The following is a 26,722-nucleotide window of genomic DNA, read 5'->3' on the forward strand; positions in this document are numbered from 1 at the left end:
CTTTAACATATAAATGTGGCCTTAAAATGTCTTTATAAATCATAATAAGGTGGTTTTTTAAGCAGTTCTACATCAAAAATCTTGTCAACAGAATGAGAATATTAAGATACTAATAGGTGGAATGCTTTGACTTTGCGGTCTTCATAACAGCCTGGGACCTTGTTTATGGAAAAAACTGATGGAAAGCGTGCATGGCTCGGTGAAGTAAATAACATTTCAGCAAGTCTGGTATCATAAATCAACAGTAACTTTTTACTAAGGTTGTTTACAAGGATGGAAGTATGGCCCTAGGCCTTCACCCAGGGGTGTGGCAGCTGCTACTCTTAAAGCCTTGCCACCTAAGATGCCTTTTACGCCCATGCAATTAGAGCAGACTAAATGAATCATAGCTAATGATTGATTCAAATACTAATTGCAGCATATGGATGAAGCCAATGTAGTAATGTTATTATTTGAACAGGAAACAAACGAGCTATTTTGTACATATAAATTTGTCTTCTGTATATTTAGGAGGTGCCACCCCTTAGTGAGCTCTTGCCCTCCCTTTGCCATCCCATGTCCAAAACCTTGGACTGACTAGGAGTGACTAATCACCAAGAACAAGGGTCTATAAAAGCAGTAAGTCTAAGTACACTGACATAACCAGCACTCAGTACATGTCTCTCCTGAACTCTAGCTCCAGAGCAATAGCAGCAGGACAGAAGAATGAGTCTATTTAAAGACTGTGGATCAGTCTGTTAGATCCTAGAACACATTTCTGTAAAGGTCTTCACTTAAATTTTTGTTTTATTTCATGTTCTCAAAAGGTGCCAAAATTATAAAGTAGTCTAGTCTAGTTTTGTTTTGTTTTTTTTGTATGGAATGAAACAGCCTAGCCTAAGCTAAGCTAACGGGGCTGGCCAAGTGCTCCATATTTGGGTTACACATTCACACACACACGCACGTACGCACGCCTTTACACACATACGCGCGCGCGCACACACACACGCACACACACACACTGGAGGTGGGAACAGAGAGAAAGAGAGAGAGAGAGAGAGAGAGAGAGAAAGTGAGAGAGCTACTAGCTCAGCTGCAGCAGACGCCGTCAGTGCTAGTGGAGGTGAAGCGGGCGCAGGGAGCAGGGAGCTCGGCAGCAGCAGTGCGGACAGCCGCTCACTTCCGGCGCACAGTAAGTCCGCTTTCTGCCCAACACAGAGTGAGGCTTAGCCACGGGATCCGGGGAGGGGGGGGGGATTTAGCCGGAACGAACAACGGCGCATCGGATCACAGACTGACATTCATTTACAATATTTAAAAAAACACTTAAAAAGCGCATGCACTACTTTGTCATTTGATTAAAACAGCTCGAGCTGAACTAGAACAGGGTTTGGCACTTGAGTCAGAGCTGTACTGTTATGGAAAAAAGTGTTAGAGAGACAGATAGACAGATAGACAGCGCGCGCCAGTTTCGGAGGGGGAAGCCGGGCAGGGAGCGCTCGCGCCGGCTCCGAGTTTAAAGCGAGAGCGCTGGAGAACTGCGCCACTCAACTGCTACACACACGCGTGCACGCGCACACGCACGCACACACTACACACTACACTACACTACACCGCTGTACTGTAACCTACTTTTACAACGTCAGTGCTTCTACGTGGCTTTTTTTTTTGCACTTTCTCTCTGTGCGTGAAAACACAATCGCGGAAGTTGTAAGCGGCGCTGATCTCTCGCAGGAACAGCACACACACACACACACACACACGGTTTAGTGACACGGAACACCGCGATCACAAGGAACATTCAGTCACATTTCCAACAGCTATGCACGCGATAATATGTGTTTATTAGTGCACTCGATGGAATACGCGCGCGCGCGTGTGTATGTGTGTGTGTGTGTGTGTCGCGCAGTTTCATTGAGGTTTGTTCCCGTGGTGCACATCGGGTCCAGTTATATAACGGGCTGCTGGGATCCCTGATACCGCTGACAGCCCCCCCCCACCCCCCCTGTTTACATTTACATAACTCGTATCATGTGTATTACATAAATGAGCGCACTATAATGATTGTTGCAGATAGAAAATATCATGCATTTTGTCCAGACAGTTCATATGTGCGCTATGACGTGCAACCATTAGCTGCCCATAAGTTTTGCCAACTAGAGCAGAAAATAAATTCTCCAGAGAGTCCCGCGGAGGCGTTGGAGCATCTGTAGCAACCAGCAGGAACTGTTGCTAATACAGACACCATATATAATGCACCAGTTTGTAAATCACCCCATATCAGCTTTTTCTATCTATCTATCTATCTATCTATCTATCTGTCTGTCTGTCTGTCTGTCTGTCTGTCTGAGAAAACAGAAAGTTGCAATATGCAAATGAGTCATGTGAGTAATCAATAATTGTTTTTTATTATATGCTACTCTAAAGAGTTCCGCTGTCCTTTTGGGGAAACCCTCACCTTAAGTTCACACAGAAAAGTGACAAGTCCCTGGTGGTGCCTTGAGTGCTGCTAAATCTTTTCAGGGGAAAGTAGTTAGTGGATGCTCAAAAAGACGCTGGAACATTCCATATGACGTCATCGACTAATCTGCATGTTGTTGAATTGATTACCGTGATTATTTCCATATCGAAATGTGCTACATGAAGGAAGAAGATAAGCGTTTGATCAGAATAGAAAATGCTAGAATTTAAGTCATTTCTTATAGAAAGAGGAAGTTCTTAGTCATAGCATCACAAAATAAAGAATGCCATATTTAGAAAGTATAGAAACCAACTATTCAATCAAGAACAAAAACAAGACAAAATAATAAGCTGTAGTTGACAAATGGACATGAAGGAAAACAGTTTTAGTTGTAATTCTAAATAAGAAGAGAGTTTGAAATAAGAATAAAGGTGCATGAGTGATCAGTGATTGGGCGTTGGGGCAGTAGTGATCAGTGATTGGTCGTTGGGGGCAGTAGTGTTCAGTGATTGGTCGTTGGCGCATTAGTGATCAGTGATTGGTCGGTGGGGGCAGTAGTGTTCAGTGATTGGTCATTGGGGCTGATCAGTGATTGGTCGTTGGGGGCAGTAGTGATCAGTGATTGGTCGTTGGCGCATTAGTGATCAGTGATTGGTCGGTGGGGGCAGTAGTGTTCAGTGATTGGTCATTGGGGCTGATCAGTGATTGGTCGTTGGGGGCAGTAGTGATCACTGATTGGTTGTTAGGGCAGTAGCGATCAGTGATTGGTCGTTGGGGGCAGTAGTGTTCAGTGATTGGTCATTGGGGGCTGATCAGTAATTGGTCGTTGGGGCAGTAGTGATCAATGATTGGTCGTTGGGGGCAGTAGTGATCAGTGATTGGTCGTTGGGGGCAGTAGTGATCAGTGATTGGTCGTTGGGGGCAGTAGTGTTCAGTGATTGGTCGTTGGGGGCAGTAGTGTTCAGTGATTGGTCATTGGGGGCTGATCAGTAATTGGTCGTTGGGGCATTAGTGATCAGTGATTGGTCGTTGGGGGCAGTAGTGATCAGTGATTGGTCGTTGGGGGCAGTAGTGTTCAGTGATTGGTCGTTGGGGGTAGTAGTTTTCAGTGATTGGTCGTTGGGGGCAGTAGTGTTCAGTGATTGGTCGTTGGGGGCAGTAGTGATCAGTGATTGGTCGTTGGGGGCAGTAGTGTTCAGTGATTGGTCGTTGGGGGTAGTAGTGTTCAGTGATTGGTCGTTGGGGGCAGTAGTGTTCAGTGATTGGTCGTTGGGGGCAGTAGTGATCAGTGATTGGTCGTTGGGGGCAGTAGTGATCAGTGATTGGTCGTTGGGGACATGGCAACTGCAACTCAGTCAGACTTTACACACACTGCATGTAAGTAGACCGAACCTGCTCTCTCAGCTAGTATAACCAGCAGCTGGGATGTGAGCTGGAGAGCTGTACTGAGTGCAAGACAGTCGCTGATATCTGCCTCTTTTTCAAAATAAAGTCACTAAAGAGGTCTAAAAAAATCCACAAATCTAGAAACAAAGTCACTAAGTTTGCAACACTGGTTGCTTGTAATTTGTGTCTATCTATATATAATCTAATCTAATCTATAAACTGTTTTGATCGATAGATAGATAGATAGTTAGATAGATTTTTTTTTTCTTTTGTGTTTTTGTACTTTTTTAAATGACTTTTTATAACTTTTATGATTTTAAAAAATAACTTTTATGATTTTTATAAAACTACATAACGGACAGGTGTGGAACATGAGTGATCAAAAATGTTTCTGAACACTATAACTACTTTGAACAAGAGAACTAGGCTGTAATAACGTGGACTATTTTACATGTAAAACATGTTGCATTCCATTCGTCTCGCGTTCTAAAAACATTCGCATACGAATTATGCAAATTGGGACGAAGGGCGCGTCTCATTATCTATCACATTGTTAAACCCCTGGCTCTCAGGGGTTGAACCACTGTTCTAACGTGAGCATGGTTATAGAATTTGAAGGTTTTTTAAAAAAAAAAGTTGCTTGAAACGTTTGTGCATTGTATGTTACGGTGATCTGGGAGCACAACTGTCCTCGGTACTGCTTACGTTTAATTGTTAATGCGTTGTAATGAAGACACAGTGTGTGGTCTAATCAAGAGTGCTCTTGTGTGGCAGATTATTTGTCTTGAGTTACAGCACACACAGACACGCATACAAACGTTGCTACTGATTCCTTAGTGTCCATTCTTGTCAGTGTTTCTTTTAAACTGCACCTGCACGTTTAAGGGCACTAAAAGTGTTCTAATGGGCTGGGTTTGCTGAACCATGCAGAGGGAGTGACAGGTGCAGGCAAGGCTAACCTTTCATGCTCGAGTGCCTGTGAAATATGGAGGGACACACCTCCACCTGCAGATAGTGCTTATATGAGGTGGCAGTGATTGACAGGGACAGGATCAGCCAATGGCCAAAGAGAGCCAGCTGAACCAGAAATTTGTTTACACACCAGAGGGGAGGGATGAACAGCAACCTGGCTTCACCTTGTTCTGAGAACACACTGTAAAATGAGGCCTATCCAGACAAGCTCTCAGCACACATTCCCTCACAGGTTTGCGTGCTAAAGCAGAGCAAGCCAAGCCGTGCTGTTTGTCTCAGAAGACACTCATTTTAATGGCTGTTTTATCAGGACACTTTACGACTGCACCAACAGTTGTTTAATTGATATACCTTAGTACTCAGCAAGCATTATATTGCCACAATGGATACCGTACAATATCGCCACTGTCCCTATGTGCCTTCTGCATAGAAAGAATTTTTCTATGCACACTTGCAGTGTAAGGATTGTTTCATTGATCAGAAAATTCTTCTAAGGTACTGTATTTTGGCCACATTTGAAAGCTGTGTCACATGTATATTTCTTAAAGACAATTCAAGTACCATTAAACTCCAGTGTCAGCACTTTGGTTAAGTAGTTCCTATAAATTTTCCAGCACTGGAAAGTCTTCAGGACCCCAAGGTGGCATCATACCACCATGTCTTTGATTACTTTTCTTTAACAGAGGGCCAGTTATGTTTTATTTCTCACATAAAGTATCTAGCTAGCTTCGCTAGCTTCAGCGAACACAAGTTTGAATCCGGACAATGCCACAGCCATCAATGGCAGGGAGTCCAAAAGAGTAAAATTGGCCATGCTGTACAGGTGGGAGGGATGGCGTATTCTTTATCTCTTTCCTGTCAATCACAGCAACACTAGCCATCTGTGAGCTCATGTATGCAGTAGGGGGTGGATTGTGCTATCTTTTGAGTGTGTTGCACTGCCCTGTGACAAGGCATGAGCAGCAGTTCTTGAGTGTCTCAGACTATAACCCTCCACCTCCCTGAACGTCCAATAATTGATGATAATTGATGAAGCTAAAATGGGCAGTAGTGTATTCAGGTTCTGGCCGAGTAATTAGAAGCTTGTCGGTTCAAATCCTAGGATTATCAGAGAGCCCGTTTTGGATTCTTGAGCAAGATCCTTAATTGCTCATCTCACCACAATTGTAAGTCATGTTGCAAAAAGGTGTCTGCCAGATGAGTAAATGTACCTCGCTCTTTAATATACCTCACTTTTCACATTAAAAGATCAATGGAACTTGTCACTGTGACAAAGAATAAGCAGAGGAAAGAAAACTACCTGGATGGAACTGGAGTAAAATGATGCTGGTTCCAGCCCTTCTCAGCCAGCCCTCTTTCATCCTAGCTTTATTCATCTGCTCCCCTTCATGGGTGAAGCACACAGACGCAAGCCACTATTGTACTGCAGCACTGACAAGAGGTTTTTGATGTCGAGATGAAAAACATTCCTTTCTCCAGTGAGTGGATGTCGGCATGCAGGCCATTCTTCTTTCTCGCAACTCCCAGTGGTGACTTTGTACACGGGTTCCATCTGTGCTTTCAATTTGGAATGTGCAAAAGTGGAAATTGGAGTTCAAGGAGTTAAGCTGCACATATCAAGAACGCAAGATCTATGTCAATACCGCATACCAGAAAATCAGAGGAAGTTCTCGATTAAATTGTGCACATGTGAGTCAACAGTGTGCCATTCTTTCAATTATTTTCAGTAATTACTTTAAGTCAGGGTTATGGTGGATATGTAGCCTTTTGCGGGGATACTGGACATGAGGTAGAATACACACTGGGTGGTACACGTCATGCTATAGATATATAGATGCGTCATACTATAGATATATTATTGGACAGTTAGGAGTCACCTTAATGAGCTTTAAATGTCATACATTAGTGAGTAGTTCCAATGACTCACTGTATGCAATACAGGCTTATGTCCTGAATGGACGTTTTCACTCTCATGGTTTTTTTTTCTTCACTCTGGGCCATTTGCCCTGATAGTTTGTTAAAGCTGTTTTCAGGCCCATGAGTGGTCCAGAGAACTCATCCCATGTCCTCTTGAAAATGGCGGTCATGGGCTCTTTTCCATCTAACCGAGGTCCAGTCTGCATTGGTTATGGTAATGTTTAAAGTCATGTTGAATTTAAAAAAAAGTTTTGGTACCACAGGACAAATAAGCAAACCCAGTAACCTAGTGCCTACCATCTTGTAAACCTGCATGCACAAAAATGACGTATGGAGTTGCACAGGCAATCCATGGTTTGTTAGAAATGTGAAGGCAAACCTGTGATTAAGCCCCTCCCCCAAAATCGGTCCTGGGTGTGGACCGAAGCATTTGGGCCAAGTGTGAAAATGCCCTAAGACATGCATTACTGTGAGCTGTGAATGACCCCCATATTGCTTTCGTTTTTTGAGTTACATATAAGCAACTCTGTTCCCTTAATAAGTTCAAAGATTTGCTCTACACTATTGCAGCTGAATGTAAAACTAGGCGTGAGTGTGCTTTCGTAGAATTGTTGCTTGTGTTAATCCATACCACCCTGCTTTTAATCCTCGCTGTTGGTCTAGATTCACATTCAATACCATTCTCTCTATAGTGTGATGGAACAGAGGAAGTCTCTCAGCAACCCTGGAGTCTGTGTGTAATGAGGAACTTAGCAGAAAAACATGACTGAAAACAGCTTTCTATTCTTAGCTGGCTTACCATCAGTCTCGTGTTTCACTTGCTCATTTGAACAATTCTTGTAGTATGACCAAATTACTCCCATGTCACTATCTCTGTTCCTTCCTCAACCACAAGCCAGAGTTGTGCACAATATAGTGCACACTACATGAAGGGGATGGACGTAAATGTACTGACCAGCATACAAGAGAATGCTTGCACATTCCAATATAATTATAGCCTGCAAGCAGAATTATTTAGGATGAAAAGTATTTACTAGCATAATGTAATCCCAAACTTTGCACTTGTTAGTACGTTAGTTAGTTAGTAAAGTGTGTTAATTTCGAATGGCATTAATCAGGGATTAAATGATGATGAGATTAATGATACTTTGTCATTAATTGAAGGGAAGTACCAAAGCATAAAGCACAATACTGTACAATAATGGAGCTACTTCCTTCTTTTATTGCTAGCATAATAAAATATAATTTTGCTAATTAAAAAAAAACTTCCTAACATTGAACAGAATACGGAACAGAATTAGTTGATGTCTGGGTGCAGCAGGTGGTGGGATTCGGGAACATGTAGCAAGCTGTAGTTGCAGCATCAAGGTACCAAGAAATATATATCAACATCGAATAATATCAATGTCAGTGGTGAGAAAATACTGTTGCTGGTTGTCACACATGCACAGGCTAGTCATTTGCCCATTCAAAAATAAATGGAATCTTTAGTTGTCTGATTTCGGGTTTGGGTTCGAATCTGGGCCTGTGTTTAGTTTCGCATGTTCTCCTCATTTTTGTGTGGGTTTCCTATTGTTTCTTCTGGGTTCCTCCAACTGTACAAAAACATGCAGGTGGATTGTCTACGCTAAATTGTTCTTAGGTGTGAATGTGTGCGTGTACGGTGCCTTGTGATGGCCTGGTGTCCCATCCATGGTGAATTCCACCCCTTGTGCCCAGTGTTCCCAGGATAGACTCCAGCTCCACCATGACCCTAACCAAGACAAAGCAGTTATTGAAGATGAATGGAGGAATGAATGAGTTGGATTTAGATTGAATATGTTAAAGAATATGCTATTTTTTGCGGACGGCTTCTAAGAATCCCAAAGCATCAAACAGGTACACTGATATATTTAGGGGATAAGATGCACCATTAAATACCAGTGTTCACAAATATAAGACAAAGTTTCTCCATCCTTGAAGAGTCCTGACCATCCATTTTCAAGCCCGGCCAACTTCACATTATGGATTATCTGTGATGCAGAGTCAGGGCTGGATTACAAGCTTTAGTAACCGCTGAGTGACAGGGCTAAACCAATGTCTCAGGGATGAGAAGATGTAAGGCTCCTAGTGGAGGACAGGCATGATGAGCAAGGGTGGCATAGAAAGCCAGTGCCAAGCAGCTTGAACTTTATTGGTGACATGAGCAGAGAGTGCGTCCAGTGTGAAGGAGGATATGCATCGAGAAAGGAATTCAATAACAGGAAAGCAGCACTGATAGAAACAATCTGTGGAATAGCGAAACCCACCCTTACAACTGTTATTTTTGGCTGGCTATAACCATTCCTTATTATGCATGCTTTCTTAGTTCTATGACGCACTGGCTAGCAGCTAATTCACCCCAAGGTGTTTGGACTGTTTTTCACTGAAAGGAGCATGTTGCAGATTTACTACAGGCTGGAGCTGAAGTTGGGACGCTGGGAGAAGTAGTAAGGAGATGACAGGCTGACGTACAGCATGCAGAGATAAGACTCGAGCTAAAACACTGCCCATTTCTGAACCATTTCCCCTCCTGGGTCAAGTCATGTGGGTAGTGAGAGAGCGTACGTTTAGAAAGAAAGACTCTGTCTCCACCTCTGCTGTTCTCCACGTGTCATCTCTCTGAAGTCTTCCCTGAGAGCATATAGAAGAGGCAGCCAGAGCAGCATTCCTGCCTTCCACATCTCTGGGGAGTTTCTTCCTTTTCCATCAGCCTTTCCAAGCAAGGGTGTGTTGCCTAGCCAAAGGTACCAAAAAAAAAATCATCATTCACACATTTCTGAAGTTCTGTGATCTCAGGCCATACCACTTACTTTGGTTAGGCATCTGCTTAATTAATGTTTATTTCTTGTATCATTTAGATGTTTCTTAACCATGTAAGTGCTCCAAAAATAATTTTGTTATAGAGTTGAAGCTCTAATTCTGGCAGTGATAAACAATGTTTTTTGGTAAATATCATGCAGAGAGTCCACAGTAGTGAGTATGTAGAAGCAGCACTCGGATGGAGAGGCAGGTTGAATGAGCAGCAGGAAGTGGACTGATGAGGCCTGACACAGATAAATGAGGCTAATCTTTGGACTACGCTATGATGCTCTATTCTAGGCATGGAGTGCGAGAGAGAGAGAGAGAGAGAGAGAGAGAGAGAGAGAGAGAGAGAGAGAGAGCCAGCCACTACATAACCAGTATCCTGATCTGTATCACAAAATTGAATTATGATAATCAAACTGCCATTAAACAGTCATATGAGGATGTGGATAGATGGAGGGAAGAGCAGATGGATAAAAGGAATAAGGGACGGAAAGAATGGATGAATGGAAGGACAATAGGATGGAATGGGAGTAAACGGGTAGATGGAGGGAATGGTGAATAGATGGAAGCTGAGGAAGGAAGGATGGATGGGTCGATAGATAAATGGATGAGAGGTAGGGTGGATGAATAGACTGGAGTAAGGGAGGAAAGGTATTTATGGATGGAAGGATGAATAGATGGACAGAGGGAGGGGAACAGGATGAATGGATAGGTAAAAATAAAGGAAAAAAGGAAGGCTGGTTTTATGTAAGATTGTATGGATGGATGTATCAAAATCAGGAAGGGGAAGAGATGAATAGATAGAAATGAGAAATTAGGAAATTATGTGGAGCAAAAGGAAGGATGAAAAGAAGAACATGAAACAGGTAGAAGATAGGGTTGGAAGGATGAGTAGATTTCATGAGGTAATAATTTAAGGATGGATGAAGTAAAGGAATGAAGATAGGGTGGATGGATGTGGTAGGAATGAAGATAGGGTGGATGGATGGAGGATAGGAATGAAGATAGGGTGGATGGATGGAGGATAGGAATGAAGATAGGGTGGATGGATGGAGGATAGGAATGAAGATAGGGTGGATGGATGGGAGGATAGAAATGAAGATAGGGTGGATGGATGGGAGGATAGGAATGAAGATAGGGTGGATGGATGTGGTAGGAATGAAGATAGGGTGGACGGATGGAGGATAGGAATGAAGATAGGGTGGATGGATGGAGGATAGGAATGAAGATAGGGTGGATGGATGGAGGATAGGAATGAAGATAGGGTGGATGGATGGAGGATAGGAATGAAGATAGGGTGGATGGATGGGAGGATAGAAATGAAGATAGGGTGGATGGATGGGAGGATAGGAATGAAGATAGGGTGGATGGATGTGGTAGGAATGAAGATAGGGTGGACGGATGGAGGATAGGAATGAAGATAGGGTGGATGAATGGATAGATATATACGGATAGAGGAAAGGATCTAAGGATCTAAATATCAACGTGCTATACAAATAAAGTTCAGTGGAATGAAATAGGATGGATGGATGGATGGATGGGAGGAATGTTTGATTTTGGAAAGTTATCACCTAAAACTAAAAACATCACATTTAATCACACTGGACAGTTAACCATAAAAATAAGACTGTACAGTATAACATTTCTGACAGTTTATTGGGATATACGTACGATTCTACGTAACTTTGCAAATCTTTCTTTCTACATAACTGATTACATCTTAAAGACTGAAAATATACACTTACGTCTCTGATATCATAAATCTCTCAATAACACGAGCTCGTTTTTCCACGTGTCTAAATAATAGATCGAGAGGTTAGATTTTGTATGTAAACCTTGTTCTATGGAAGTTCGCAGCATGAAGGTCTCATTCCCTGCACAAAGACGGCTCACATTTATTCACACCTGATCTCTTGACAGGGCTAGACAGAAAGGTGTGGAGAGTCTTTTTCTGAGCCTGTCTGACTGAAGCAGAGAGCAAGCACACACACACACACACACACACACACACACACACACACACATGTGGGTGTACTGTAAGCCCAAGGAAAACAGATGTGTAATAAACCGACCGCTGTGTTGGCATAGAAGACCACTGACTCTTTCTGCTCTTTTTCTTTTACACTGTTCATCATGGAAATCCATATTGAGTGTAGTAAAATAAACTCACTCCACACTGGATTATTCTCCAGTTAAACTGGAGAGGGTTGTGATTGTGCTTAGTTACAGTTACATTTATATAGCGCTTTTCTAGACACTGAAAGAGCTTTACATCGTATGGGGGCGGTGGTGGTGGGGGGGTTGATCTCCTCAACCGCCACTAGTGTGTAGCATCCACCTGGATGATGCAACGGCAGCCATAGTGCACCAGAACACCCACCACACACCAGCTATTAGTGGAGAGGAGAGAGTGATGTAGCCAATTCAGATATGGAGATTATTAGGGGGACGTGATAGAGAAGGGCCAGTGGGGGAATTTCACCAGGACAGAGATTTGATGGGACAGAAGAAGAAATGGTGTTGATTTGGTGCTGGGTTTTGTTGTGATATTAGCATGCTAGTAAGAGGGGAAACTATGAAAGTGCTAGCGTCAGCTTTTTTTTATTATTATTATTCTTTTCATAGCATGTCCCCTGATTTCAGCCATCTGTTTTTCTCATCTAGAGAGGACAACAGGATTAGTTATGATGAATGAAAGCAATCTGTGTCCATGTTATATCTGTTATCCTAGTCTGGACGATGCTAGCTAGCTATCAGTAAAGCAGACTTGTTAGCTAATAGTTAGCTAGGCAGCTTGCAGACTAGTTAGCATCTAGCCTGCAGCGTAATTATAGATTGAAAACATGAGTGGCTCCTCTGCTTTAGTTAAGATTTAGTTAAGATGCTAGAAACGTTCTTCCTTCCTGTTTTTAGTACCGCAGTAAATAAGAAAAGGTGCATGCAAACTGTTAATGCGTCGTAACAAACTAGCTGCAGCTTTTTTCCTTTTTTTATTTAGGTATTACTGTAAGACATGTATACACACACACACACACACACACACACACACACTCTCTAGTTTATACCCCAACAGCCTTAACCATGCTGGAGTGCAAACAGTGTTTTAAATTGCATTCTAATTATAATTATCATTAAAATGATTTGTAAAGTGTTGCATTTTAGACGTTGATGTATACCTGTTTGTATGCAGTGAACTGAACTTTTTTGGTAATATCAATAATAATAGTTAGCTGATGTTAACTACAGTGCTACAGTGAAGGATATATGTATATAAACAGGCTGTAGATATAGATGCTGCGAAAAATGTTCTGTAAATACTGGATATTTGCACTGGAAGTATAAAATAAGAAGAAAAAAAAAAACCCCAAACAACAAAAACAATTATGATTCTTATTTGTTCATCAAGATAGTCTTCACAAATTTAACACAACTTTTATGGATTTTGAAGGCTAAATACAATCGCCAGCAGTAAAAAGCTAAAGTTAGGCTCTAAACGAGCTACACCACGGTCGCATGACTTCAAAGCTTCCAATAGAATTTACTGCACTACAATTTGAAAAAAAATCTGCAATTGGAAAGTACGATAAATCGATAAATGTACAAGTTGGAAAGTTTGAGTTGGAATAGTTTTCAAGAGCGCAAGTATAAACACAACGAGGCTGTAGTAGATGAGTTTTTCTGTTCGGCGCGATGACGTTTAATGTCCCCGACATCCTCTGTACTCCCATTTAGCCGCTTGTTAGCAACAGCCACGTAAAAGCTTAACTGAGTCACGAGTCGGGTATTACTGATGTACTTTATGTTGTAGAATAAAACGTGAAAATATCTTGAGCTTGGATTTTTTTTATCCAATATGCAAAAAATATGACTTCAAATAGAAGTGAGGTATGCTACGTGGGGATATTATAGATCTAGCTGATTGATAGGAGTGGACAATGTGATCGAAATATCATATCATAATAGACTACACATCTACTCATTCGTACCACCGCAATAAATTACATTCAAGGTTTGGTATGAAAGGGCAAGCAAAATACATGCATGAGCATGATAATATTCATACATGTCACAGATTTGTGCTAAACCTGGCAAGCCTACAGTTTTAGCACACATACTGGCTCTATTAAATAGGACATCAATATAGGCCTTGTTTCACATTTTATATCATTCTGATAGAAAAGCTCACTGCATTTGTTAGCCTGGCTGTACTTTCTTTTCAGAGAAACAGATCAGAGTGACCCCGAGCCGAGCTGGAGAGGACAGCGTCTGCTTGCAGAAGTGCGCACTCCAGGGAACGTGCTTCTGTGCAGTGCTGTAGTTCAGGGGTCACAGATGGTTTGGGTACAGTGGGAGGTCTGCTGTTCCTGTTGCTCTGCAGATTATATCAGAATGTGCATGCCAGAGAGGGGCTGGAGGATCCTCTTTTTCCTCTGGGGAAAATAATTTGATTTGCATGCTTATATTCCCATAAACTTATTTACGCCTTGCACAGGATTGGCTAGCTTTAGTCCCGGTGTGAGCACAACTTTGGCGTCTTGCAGACAGTTAGTGATAAATAGATAATGGGTTACAGTGTGCTGCCGAGTGCAGAGTGTTGGGATATTTCCCTGAAGTGCTTTTCGCACCATTATGAGAACACCCCCCCCCCCCCAACCCATCCCCCCATAAAAACAGAATAAATTCTCACTTTGGTTTTCCCATGCTGAATCACAGAGTTCACACAAAACGAGAGCAGCAGCTTCCAAATGATTTTTTTTTTTTTTAAACCCAACCAAATGATATGTTCCAGATCTCACTTTTACTTCTAAAAGCTGTTGGATTAGCGATTTGCACTGAACTGCGAAGTGTGCGCTGGGTTTTAAAACCGCTTGCCAAGTGTAGCGCATGACCTCTCCATTAACACTGGTATTTCTTCAACTTGCCTGCTGCTTCTAGGGAAATTATGCACTTCTTGAGTTAGTTTTTTCATCTTCTAAAAGTTTTTTTTTTTTTTCCTACCCGGAGTCATCCTAATCTCCTGCTTTAGTCATTCTGAACTAGACGCGAGAGTTCTTTTGTTTGAATGGTCGATGTTTGCTCTTTTCATGGTAAATGGTTGCCTGACCTCGCAGTTAGCTTTATTGACTGTCCACAAGCACTGTGTCCAAGTTACACTCCTTTTTTCCCCTTCCTTCTTTTCTGTGAATTATTCAGAAAAAAGGGGACATTTTCCAGCAGCTTTTGCCGTTGGCTAATGCCTCTGGTGTTCCAAGAGATGATGAAATGATACCATTGCCACCATGCACGCAAAGCATAATGAATGCTTTTCTCACACAACACATTTTAATGGTTTTGATTATTAAATTTGCTCACCTCTCACAGAGCACTATAATCACATTAGCTGCTTTAGTAAGGGTCTGGTTTAAAAGGTTTCTCCTTCTAAAAGGTCCTACTCTTAATGGCTTCTCCTTATAAAAGGTCTCGTTTACTGGTATCTTCTCCTTCTTAAAAGGTCCTCCACTTGCTGCTAAAACGAACTGATCATCTGTTTAATGACTAGGGCGTTTAGAAAAAGATGCAGATGCTTGGTGTTTGACTTTTGCATCGCTTGTGAAGACACTCTTGCTAAACGCACGCTGCAATTCTCTCGGAGTTAATTAATGGGCTTCAGATCTTTTTCTCAATTACGTATCAATTACCCCTCTGCTCCGGTGCAGCTCCGCAGGCCTGCCTGGTCTGTCCCTCTGTGAAATGACCTTTCTCTCCCTGTAGCTTTTAATAACAGTATCGAGCTGAAAAGGAGGTGGAGCCCTGGGTTGGAGGGAGTCCCGCTCCCTTTTTACAACTGCGGGATTGTTTCTTTAAAAAAAAAAAAAAAAAATCCTCCTCTGTCCCACTTTTAAGCCTTTCATCCTCAAAATGGTTTGACAGGGAGTGTGTGAGGACACGCTGCTCTTCTGTGAGTCATCCGCAGCATGCGATCAACACTGTAGTAATAAGTACGAAGAATGCAATTACAGTTTTAATAAGAATGTTTTTAAAAAATTTTTTTATTGAAGCTCCTTTCTCACATTGCTTTGACTGTATGCAGTGGCTGCTTGTTCATAAGGGCAGGTCAGGCAGAACACCAGCATATAAAGTGTATCAGCTAATTTTCATAATGTCCACTTTCACAACGTTAATGACAAAACAATTTGAAAGAATTACACTATTTGACAGCTGTAAAAAGATATTGCTTTGATCTGCTCACCTTTTTAGATTATGAGAAACACATCCATTTTCTGAAAGCCTTATACTACATAGGTTCCTCAGGAGCCTGGAGCCTATTCCAGGGGAGTCATGTCTTTGGACTGGGGGAGGAAATGGGAGTACCCGGAGGAAAGCTCCAAAGCACAGGGACATGCAAACTCCATGCACACAGTGTGGAGATGGGAATTGAACCCCCAACCCCGGAGGTGTGAGGCAAACGTGCTAGCCACTAAGCCACACTTAGCTTAAACTGAGTTATGAGTTATTACTGCTCCTAGTGTTCAAAACTGGGATCTGCAACATGGAGTAATAGTGGTCCATTGGGGCAGGAATCACGCTGCCCTAGCATCAGTGGACCCCACAGATACCGACAAGGTTGCCAGATTGGGATAGTTAAAAATGTTTTGCGGCTGCCAAGATCGTGTTTACTGATGATTGTTAAACCTATTTTGAGATATTTTTGATAGTTTCAAGCTTGTTCTGTTGGCAGATTTTTTCTCATTATAAGCATTAGTTTCCGCAATGAAGCAAAATTATCTGCAGATAGATGAGAAAATGTAAAGCTTGAAATGTATAAAGGCTGAATGATCTTACATTTGATTCATACTAATCTCATAATAATAAGAAATATTATTAATATAAACTTGCCCTTAGTCAAGGTATGTTCACTTGCTTAGATATTTGTTGCAGTGTTACTGGCTGTGAAAATGATTCTGCACCATCACGTCACCATCGAAACAGAGAAAAGCGGCCACGTGTTCTGGACGAGCCGGGATGTAGTAATTTTCTTTAATTGCAGTTCCGTCTACTGCTAGAGGATCTTTATATTATAATAACCGCATGTTATGGTAGAACCTGTTAAAGAACTCAGCCAAGATTCTTTTTGGGATCATGTCATACGGTATGACAAGTAATAATCTTATAAGAATGCTGAAATCACACAGTCTAAAATCAGCTTTACACACACAGCAGGTTTACACAGTGGCTGTCACTGACGGTAGAGACACAGATTTCTCTAGAATGTTTTTAGGCCTTGACGTTTTGGCCGAACTCCAGCAGACCTCACGTCTCAGCAGATATTGTTAGCCTGGGTGTGCATTAAGTAATGGCGTTGTGTGTAATGCCTGTGTGTGTGTGTGTGTGTGTGTGCTCCTGCTGTCACCTCAACCTTCATTACATAAGCAGGGTGGCCATATACAGGCCTCTGGGGAGGAGCGTGTGAAGGCTTTTGACATGTCTCATATACAGCACTACGCACACACACACACACACTAACACACGCACACACACACGCACACACACAACCAAACACAGGTGGATAGGACATCCAAGGACACATGCACTCTATAATTGTCCATTTCAGCACGATTTTCCTGCGACTCCCACTGAATCACTGATTACACTACAGAGGGAGGTACAGAAGAATGAAGTGCAATAATAAACGTATTAATAAACAAGTTTTACTCCCGATGAAAGATCACAAGACATGCAGTCACATGCAGCACATCGCACACAGCACAGCCCTTGCTACCCTGAAGAAATATCTTCATGCTGTATGTGTTTAGCATCTGTAGATGTCACTGTGCTGTCTGCTGCTTGAATTAGTAGTGATATTTTGGCAGGTCACTTCCCTTTTCCTCTCTCTCTCTGTGCGTGCGTGCGTGTTTTGTGTGTACACCATGCAAGTAATGATTTCATCCTAAATCATTAGCTACTTCCCTTAATAAATTCATGATTTAATCCATTTTCTGTGACAGAAGTAGAGAGCCCGATTCAGGAATGCATTTATTGTCTCTAAAAGAGACGGGTTCTTTTTTCACTCTTGTGCCATCCATACATGCAGGAACTGAAAATAGCATCATTCTAACTGAGAAAGAGGCAAGGTCAGAAAAGAGAAAATGGCTTTCAGTTAAAGAAAGATCGAGCAGGTGTCAGATGGAATACCTAACATGAATTAGATAGACTGTATAGCGCATCGCTTTTGTCTGGGTGTATGATGGAGAAAGAGGGTGAAGGCACAGGAGTGTGAAAGCACATTTTTTGCAGTAGTCCTAATGCCTCGGTGAAAGCCTTAATCCAGTATTATACCTGCTGTGGATTTAGGTGTGGGATTACGCTGCTCTGTGTGGCTGGTTTGGGGAGCTGGCATTGGGCATGTTGTTAAAAAAAGTCTGTCTGTCTGTCTGTCCACTGTGTTCAATTTGGCAAACTGATGATTTATCAATATTACAGTAAATTATTTAAAGATACACTGAGAATATCGCAGGTATTGTTAGTACTTTTATAATGCTGACCAGCTGAATGGTTGCCTCACTGTAAAGAGATTTATAACGTATGTTTGTACCCACTGTTTCTGTTTTTTTTTTCTTTTTCTTTAATAATGACATTCTCAAGAAAGTATGACATGATATGAGAGGATATGACATAATCTAATATAACATTGTGATTTTATTTCTCATATTACAGTTAAACTTGCAGCCTGTTTCATTTTTAACGGCCCTTATAGATAAAAATATGCACTTAAGTATGGAAATTAGGTACTAGATCATTACATATGAGGAATGTGCGATATAGACTTACAATTATATCACAGTTTTTTTGCGGTAACGATATAAATGATGATATGAAAATAGTAACGGTCAACACAACACAACTTTTTGGCCACAAGTCACATCAGCATACAGTCTTGAGAGCTGTGCAAACACAAACATTGATCCAAAAAACTTAACCCTGACCATCATCAAATATTAAGCTATACCAATTATGTAGGTTAAAAAAAAAAAAATAGGAAATGAATTTTATTCACAAATTAAAATCCCAGTGAAAATGCAAAACCAACACTATCGGGAGTGATGATTTAACCCCAGGAAAAATAAATGGAAATGGATCTGAACTACTTCCATATCGCGGAGGAAGCTCCTTTTGTTGGGGATTAGTTGTTCTTCCTCAACTAGGGTTGGGACGCTGCCTTCCGCCATGCTTGTTCTCATTCTGTGCGTGAGACGGCCACGTTGCAGTACATCAGTAACGTGGGATGACAAATTCTTATCACGAGGAGGACATCATGGACGATCATTTGCATCTCAGAACTCTCTTTTTCAACAAATGGGTGATTTTTGTTTTAGTGTAATAACACACCCGTTGGTCAGACCTTCTCATAACAGTTCATCAAAACAGTATATCATGAAACTATTGGAAAAAACAACACCATTAGCATTCACATGTATGATAAGTGTTAGGATATTAAGAGAATCCGCTATGTCGAAGTCCGGCTTTAATATGACTGAAGCAGTGTGGGAAATGATGGGCATGTTTCTACTTTGAAGGCTGAGAAAAATGACTTGGCACATTTTGCAGTCATTTTGAGCAAACAGCGATAAGCTCCAGGCCAGTACCCAGCACTATTTCAGGAAACAGTTAATCGTTAATCGTTGAAATTTTGAGACGTAAGAAAATGTCTTTACATCAAACAAAATATGATACCCGAAAATAATGTGTGTTAATGTGTGTTTAGATAAAAGCCTCAAAAGAAATGTTTTTTAACCGATTGTCCATTTTTACAATATTTTTTTTTTACATAAGTTATACGTTGAAATGTTTTTAAAACCTGAAGTATTGACCATTTTCAACAGGCCTTAAATGTGGCTGATTTTACTGGCACTTTATCAGTAAATACACATCAGGTAATGTGACGATATTTTTTTTTTTGCCATATCTCCAGCTGCCAGTGTGTGTGTGAATGTAATGTCACACCAGAGTACATACTGTCAAAATTCTGAACTTCTGAAATAGAAAATAGAGCGCACGTATCACACATGACCATGTTTTAGTGCGTGATGTCTGTCGAGATATTGTTTGGAATAAACATAAAAATGTACAAGTAAATATTAGTCGAGGTTTCCATAAGAATATGCAACTCCTATTTGCTTGTCCTCTTTGCCAGTGTGTTTTCTCATTTGGTCAGCTTGCTTTCAGGATTTGCCTCTTGTTCTGTTTTACCCAGTAGGTTTAGATTTGTGTGCATGGTGTGGCTGCATTTTGCAGAAGAGCAAAAACGCTTGCCAGGTGTGTTTGGTGCCGCAGGCAGGATGTTCAGGTATAGGTACAATCAGTGGACTTCGAGCTGGCTGATGGGGCATGTGCTTATGGTTATGAAACATAGTCAGGGCTTGGTGTTCTTAGCTCCTGGACTTTGGCTTGCTTGGTAACTGCAAACTACAAAAACTGAGCCATCAATCAACAGGCTCTCAGCTCGTACATATCAAAAGCCTGGTTAAGGTCCAGACATGAGGTTTTTTTATACTTGGCTATCTGGAAAAATTGTTTCTGGGTCCAACACATCCATCACCAATCCATCCGTGCATCCATCCACACAGCCACATTGGTTGGACTGAATATTTCAGAAACTGCTGATCTCCAGGGATTTTCACACACAGCCATGTCTAGAATGGTGCGAAAAAACCAAAAAACATCCAGTGAGTGGTGGTTCTGTGGGCAGAAAGCCTTGCTGATGAGAGCTCAGAGGAGAATGGCCAGAGTGGTTTGAGATGACAGGAAGTCTATGGTAAGTCAGATAATCACTCTTTACATCCTAGGTGAGCAGAAAAGCATCTCAGAATGCACACCGTGGCAAACCATGAGGAAATGGGCTACAACTACAGATCTATTTATCTATCTGTCTGTTTGTCTTTAATTGTGATTGATTTGATTATTTCACATGCTTTTAATAAACCACTTTTACTGTAAACTCAAGCACTGAAACTGTGCTGTAAGATTCAACTACGGAACTGAGAGCGAGAGCGGGAGAGAGAGATAGAGAGAGAGAGAGAGAGAGAGAGAGAGATGCACAAAAAGGAAAGATATGCGGGTAGCCTTAGAGGGGTGGTGATGGACGAAGACATGAGGATTCTGACAGAGAACACAGATTTGATGGGAAGACAAACAGATTGACAGGGATTGCAGGATTAACCTGAGAGAAAGTTAAGGCAGAGTGAGATACAGAGCCCAAGCCAAGAAAAAGACAAGAGGTGTGTCAGATGGAGAAAGACTATTAAAGTGTGTGTACGTGTGTGTGAGAGCGAGAGTGTGAGAGAGAGAGAGTGAGCGAGAGAGACTGAGAGTTAAAAGTAAATATCCCATGGCCTATCATTCTGTAATATAAACACAACTGTTTTTGTGCAGGAGAGATAAACTTCACTGTACTGAGAATTTAACAAAACCATTAGGAACAATACACACGCACACACACACACACACACACACACTTCAGAATGTGGGTTGTTGGGAGTTCTTGTGTTTACAGAATAGTGAAGTTTCTCTCCTGTTGCCTTTCTACAGGATTATATTCTTGTACACCAGATAAGTGTGGAATGTAGCTGTTGTTCCTAAACTTCACATATTTCGGGAATTTCACCTACTGGTGTCATAATAAATGCCGATAGCCTATAATTAGCCACTTACCCACTTTGGGAAAGAGTCAGTGTTTTTATGTCCCTGAGGACACCATATGTTGTTCTTACTCAGCTGAGGTGATGGTAATACAGTGGGTAGTGTTGATGCCTAAATGCTCCAGGGTCCTTGGTTTGACCTTGACGCCAGGGTAATTTGTGTGTATGTAGTTTCACACGACCTCCCCATGTGCTCAATGGGTTTTCTCTGGGTACATCTCACAAAACATGCCAGTAGGTGGATTGACTATTCTAATTTGCTTCTAGGTGTAAAGGAGCATGTGAATGTGTGTACGCATGTTGCCCTGTGATGGACCGGTGTCTCATCCAGGGTGTATTCCCACCTCATGTCCAGTGTTCCCAGGATAGGCTTCAGATCCACTACGACCATGACCAGGCTAAAACGGTTACTGAAGATACATTATTGAAAGCTATCTGCACTCTTTCATTCCATTTAACACTCTTTAACATTTAACAGTAGAAGCAGTTTATGAAGCTGGAACTATAAACTATGCAAAGAGCCCTGACGATATTAGGATATTAAGGAGACTGGGCTTGTTGGCGGCAGAGCGCATCCCCATCAATGCTGTTGACATTGAGTTCTACTTGTTTTTTTCTTGACTGCTTTTAAGTTCAGCAGGACTTTATTGGAAGTAGATGACACCATCTAACCACATGTATAAATCAGTATTAGAAATGTGCCCACATCAGCTGCTCTTCTACTTCGGAAATTGAAATAAGTTCCTTTCCTGTGGACTAGTTCAACAAACAGACTTCATATAAAACCATAATGAACTTTCCTTTACTTTCGCACTATCTGTAGTTACCCAGATGAGGACGGGTTCCCTTCTGAGTCCGGTTCCTCTCAAGGTTTCTTCCTCATATCATCTTAGGGAGTTTTTCCTCACCACCGTCGCCACCGGCTCGCTCAATTGGGATAAATCCACACATTTAAAATCTGTATCCCGTGATTACATATTTCTGTAAAGCTGCTTTGAGACGATGCCCATTGTAAAAAGCGCTATACAAATAAAACTGAACTGAATTTAATTGAATTCCTGCTCACTCCGTATACTTCAACTTGTGGCTTTTCTTCCTTATTTGAGTGCCAAATATGGTTGAATGGGGACTTAACATATATTGCCTTACTGTGAGAGTAAGGGTTACAGCCTGTGCTGTATGATTGGTTGGAATTGTGGCTTTACTGCATTCAGTCTAAATTGCAAAGAGTTGAGAAAACGTTGCTTGCTGCTCTGACTCAGCTCTGACTTGCTGCTGTTCCTGGCATAACAAATCCATTTTGCGCACTTACATGGAAAATGCACAGTCTCATGTCACTTGCTAGCATGAATGCATGGTTATAGTTTTTTAACTGCATTCACGAGCCACTTTATTTGGAACACATTCTAGAAATGCTGAACTGTTGACAGAAGGCAGGATGGATTCATGTTGTTGACACCAAATTCTGACTCCATGCCACAGCAGAAATCAAGATTCATCAGACCAGCTGATGTTTTTCCAATCTTCAACCGTCCAGTTGCGGTGAGCCTGTGCCTCAGATTCCTGTTCTTTGCCCGAGTAGAACCAGTGTGGCCCTCTGCTTTTGTAGAACATAAGTCTCAAGGTTTGATATGTTGTGCATTCTGAGATGCTTTCCTTCTCATCATGGTTGTAAAGAGTGGTTTTATGAGTTACCAAACAGTAGCCTTCCTGTCAGCTTGAACTGATCTGGACATTCTCCACAGTCTTATCAGCAAGGCATTTCTACCCACAGAACTGCCAGAACTGGATGTGTTTTTGTTTTTCACACCGTTATGTGTAAACTCTAGAGACTGTTGTGTGTGAAAATCCCAGAAGATCAACAGTTTCGGAGAAACTCAACCCAGCTCATCTGGAACCGACAACCACGCCATTGTCAAAGTCACTGAGATCACGTTTTCTGCCTTTTTGATCTTTGATGTGAACGTTAACTGAAGCTCTTGACCTGAATTGGTATGATTTTATGCATTGTGTTGCTGCCACATGATTGGTTGATTTGGATCATTGCATGAATAAGCAGGTGTACAGGTTTGCCTAATAAAGTGGCTGCTGAGTCTATAGGTACATTGTAGCCAAGGATATAGATTTCTAGAATGTATTCTTGGGCAATGAAGTACATACATTTCGAAAACCTTTTGACTATCAGTTCACTCTTCTCGGACTTCCTATATATCTAGTAGTTTCTATACAGCTGCTATGCCCTGATATGAGAAGAGGAATTGCTTTTTAGGTCTATGTGAAGAAATGGGAGAAGACCCTCTCCTTTCTGAAATCCTAGCAGTCTGAGGTGGCGTCTGGTCTCGGGCTAAAAATAGACCTAAAATCTGCATGTTAAGTTGCCCCCAACACGGAGACAGAAGAAAGGAAATGGAACAAGAGCAAAAACCTTACGAGGAACTACAGTGACTTACAGCGAGTTTCTTTCTGCAGAGTTACCTTGGCTACTGCGTCTCTTGTGAGCTGTCACTGACTGCCCTAAACTGTCCTAGCAACAGACAGGCAGATGGCATAGCAACCGGGAGAGAGGGAGACACTTGGGTCAAGGTTTGTCTAAGCAGTTTTCAAGTTTTTAAAATTCTGTTTAAATGAGATTGTACAAATATTTCACTGGAATTTCCTGATGTTCTATTACATGCATGTATGGAGCATCCCATCTCCCCGTGGATACATTCTTCTGGTTTTACTCAGTCAACACTGAGAGCATGTTTCAAAATGTGACTCCTAAATGAATGGGGTTCAGCCATTTTCTAAAGTATCCCAGTGGAGAAATGATCACTGAGCAGCACAACATTTGTGGCTAAAAGATGTCAGTGAGAATGCTGTTCCTCTCCGGTTCATGACCACCTGAAGTGTCTCATGTGACTCATCTACAGAGGTCACTACACTGACTCAGACTTAAAACACTCGTCCTTGCACTACATATATCTGTGCACCTTGGTTTATAACTACACACCCGTGTCTTCAACATTTCTGAGAGCTCATTGTGCTGACATTTTCTGCTTGTGTACTTGGTTCCATTTTGAATTTGTCCTTTTTAGATAGCAAAAAAAAAAACACTCCACGCTTGTACAAACCAGCATTAATCTCCAGTCTTTTAGATTATAGATCATTACAGAACCTCTTAGTGCTTTATTTTGTAGTACTTGATATCATCTTTCTATCATTTTTGTAAGTTGATCTAGATCAAATCGTCTGCCATATGACTAAATGCAAATATAAATGTGAACATCACACAGCAGATTTGTATAGGACGAACCGGCGTGTAACCTAATCTGTATTGTAGTGGAAACCAACCAACCACAAAACATTCCGTTCATAATGGTGACCATCCATATTTTTTCCATACTGCTTATCCTACACAAGGTCACAGGGAGTCTGGAGCTTATCCCAGGGAACTTGGGGGACAACTCAGGGGACACCCTGGACAAGGTGCCAACCCATCGCAGGGCACAAATCACACACCATGGACTATTTGGAAATGCCAGTCAGCCTACAACACATATGTGGAGTACCCAAAGGAAACCCCTAAAGAACATGCAATGTTCAGGGCAGAGGCGGGATTCAAACCCCCAACCCTGGAGATGCGAGGCAAGCATGCTAACCACTAAGCCATCATGCCCCATAATGGTGGGCAAAAAATAGCTATAAAAATAGCATAAAAGAAAAAAGTATTTAGTGTTATAAAAGTACTGATGATATTCGCAGAATCGAATAAAAGTGTGCCAGTTTGAATCCTCATTATGCCACAGCCATTTGTAGCCGGAAACCAAGGGAGGGGTGGCATGCTCTCTCCCTTGTCAGTCACAGTGACGCTAGCCAATCGTGGGTGTCCCTGAGCTCAAGTATGAGGAAGAGGGTAGATAACACTTTCGAGTGTGTTATGCTGTCCAGTGATGCAGCATGACCAGCGGTTCAAACAGAGGGTCGTCCACTAATCGTAGGGTTAGCGGTTCGATTCCAGGCCCACGTGACTCCACATACCGAAGTGTCCTTGGGCAAAACGCTGAACCCCAAGTTGCTCCCGATGGCAAGTTAGCACCTTGCATGGCAGCTCTGCTACCATTGGTGTGTGTCTGTGTGTGTGAATGGGCGAATGAGACACAGTGTAAAGCGCTTTGTAGAACTGCTAAGGTTAAAAAAGCGCTATATAAGTGCAGACCATTTACCAAAATTTGTAACACAATATTATATTGCACACACCTAATACATAAATAAATATAATTTACCATGTAATTTAAGTTAATGCTAAAACATTAGTGCATTTAAAAAATGTGTGAGGCACTAAAATGTACATTTCGCGTGACTTATAACGGATGACTCATCGAAAAAAGGATGATTTCAGACATGAGATGTTGAATGGGTTCACCCGTTAACGCAAACGATAAGACTTTTTTTTGAAGTAGTTGAATGATTATATTTCAAGGTCAAGTATACTGTAGTTATAGCGGGCTAGGGTAGACAGCAATGCTGTCAGAGGTATTATTAATGACATAAGTTATTTATCTGAAACATGCATATAGGTTGTTGTGAAGGCCACTTTATCTCTGTTTGAAATGTCTGTTTTTATTTTATCTTATTTTATTTTACACACATACTATATATGTAAATATAACATCAAATGGCACCCCAGCTATGGCATCACCCAGGAGGGCCTGCTTAATTACTTGACAAGTTAATGTAGGAGTATTAAATGAGGTAGAATGATGAACTGTGTGCTGCTGTGATCCTCCTGGACTGCAGCATCCTGCTACATACAAACATACTGCATTATTAATGACTTCATATGTTCAGTCAAACAGTCATAAAAAGTGTAAAATGGGTGGAGTTTTTCTGTGTAATACAATAGTAGAGGGGTATGAGGCCACGGGGAAGTAGGAGGTACATACCGTCTGTCTGGGCTGCTCTCATTACTCTAGTCAGGTTAAGTGAGAAATGAAACTGCCACCCACAACTGCTGACTCAGGAGAAAACACTGACTCGGTGTGTTTGTGTGTGTGTGTGTGTGTGTGGACATGTTTTTATATCTTGGTGTGGAACAAAAGTTCCCACAAGGATAAGAACATCTGGACATCTTGACATAAACTGCAGCTTTTTTATACAAAAAAAAAAAAAAAGTCACAATGTTCTCTATTGATTGCTGACGTTAAGGTTAGGGTTAGATTTATGTGTAGATTTAGGTGCCAGTGGAAGGTCCTCACAAACATGGACAAATGTGTTAGTGTGTGTGTGCGCTTGTGTTTTTGCATGCGAGTACTTGTCTTATCTATTGCACAGGCTCCAGTCCCTCCCTCTGCAATGTTGCAGAAGTAAACTTTGTTACTAATTCTGTGGAACTGTGGTTAACTTGCTCATTGATTCGCTTCACAGAACTGTCACAACTCTAAAACTAAGGCTGATTAATGCTCACCTCCCATCGCCTCATTTATTAACATGTTTAATATAACACAGGTGATGATACCTGGAAGGA

At 41.5% G+C, this 26,722-nt stretch overlaps 1 protein-coding gene across 2 annotated transcripts in view; it reads left to right on the forward strand.

The window, feature by feature from the left end:
• Window positions 1–999: 999 nt before the first annotated feature.
• Window positions 1,000–26,722, forward strand: part of atxn1a (ataxin 1a) — a 109,598-nt gene continuing 83,875 nt past the window's right edge. For both annotated transcript variants that reach the window (XM_053613428.1, XM_053613430.1), the window contains exon 1: window positions 1,000–1,171. The gene's annotated coding sequence lies outside the window, so the exon portion shown is untranslated. The remainder of the gene's footprint in view (window positions 1,172–26,722) is intronic.

The sequence above is a fragment of the Ictalurus furcatus genome, chromosome 24 (assembly GCF_023375685.1).
Source record: "Ictalurus furcatus strain D&B chromosome 24, Billie_1.0, whole genome shotgun sequence".
NCBI classification, from domain to species: domain Eukaryota; kingdom Metazoa; phylum Chordata; class Actinopteri; order Siluriformes; family Ictaluridae; genus Ictalurus; species Ictalurus furcatus.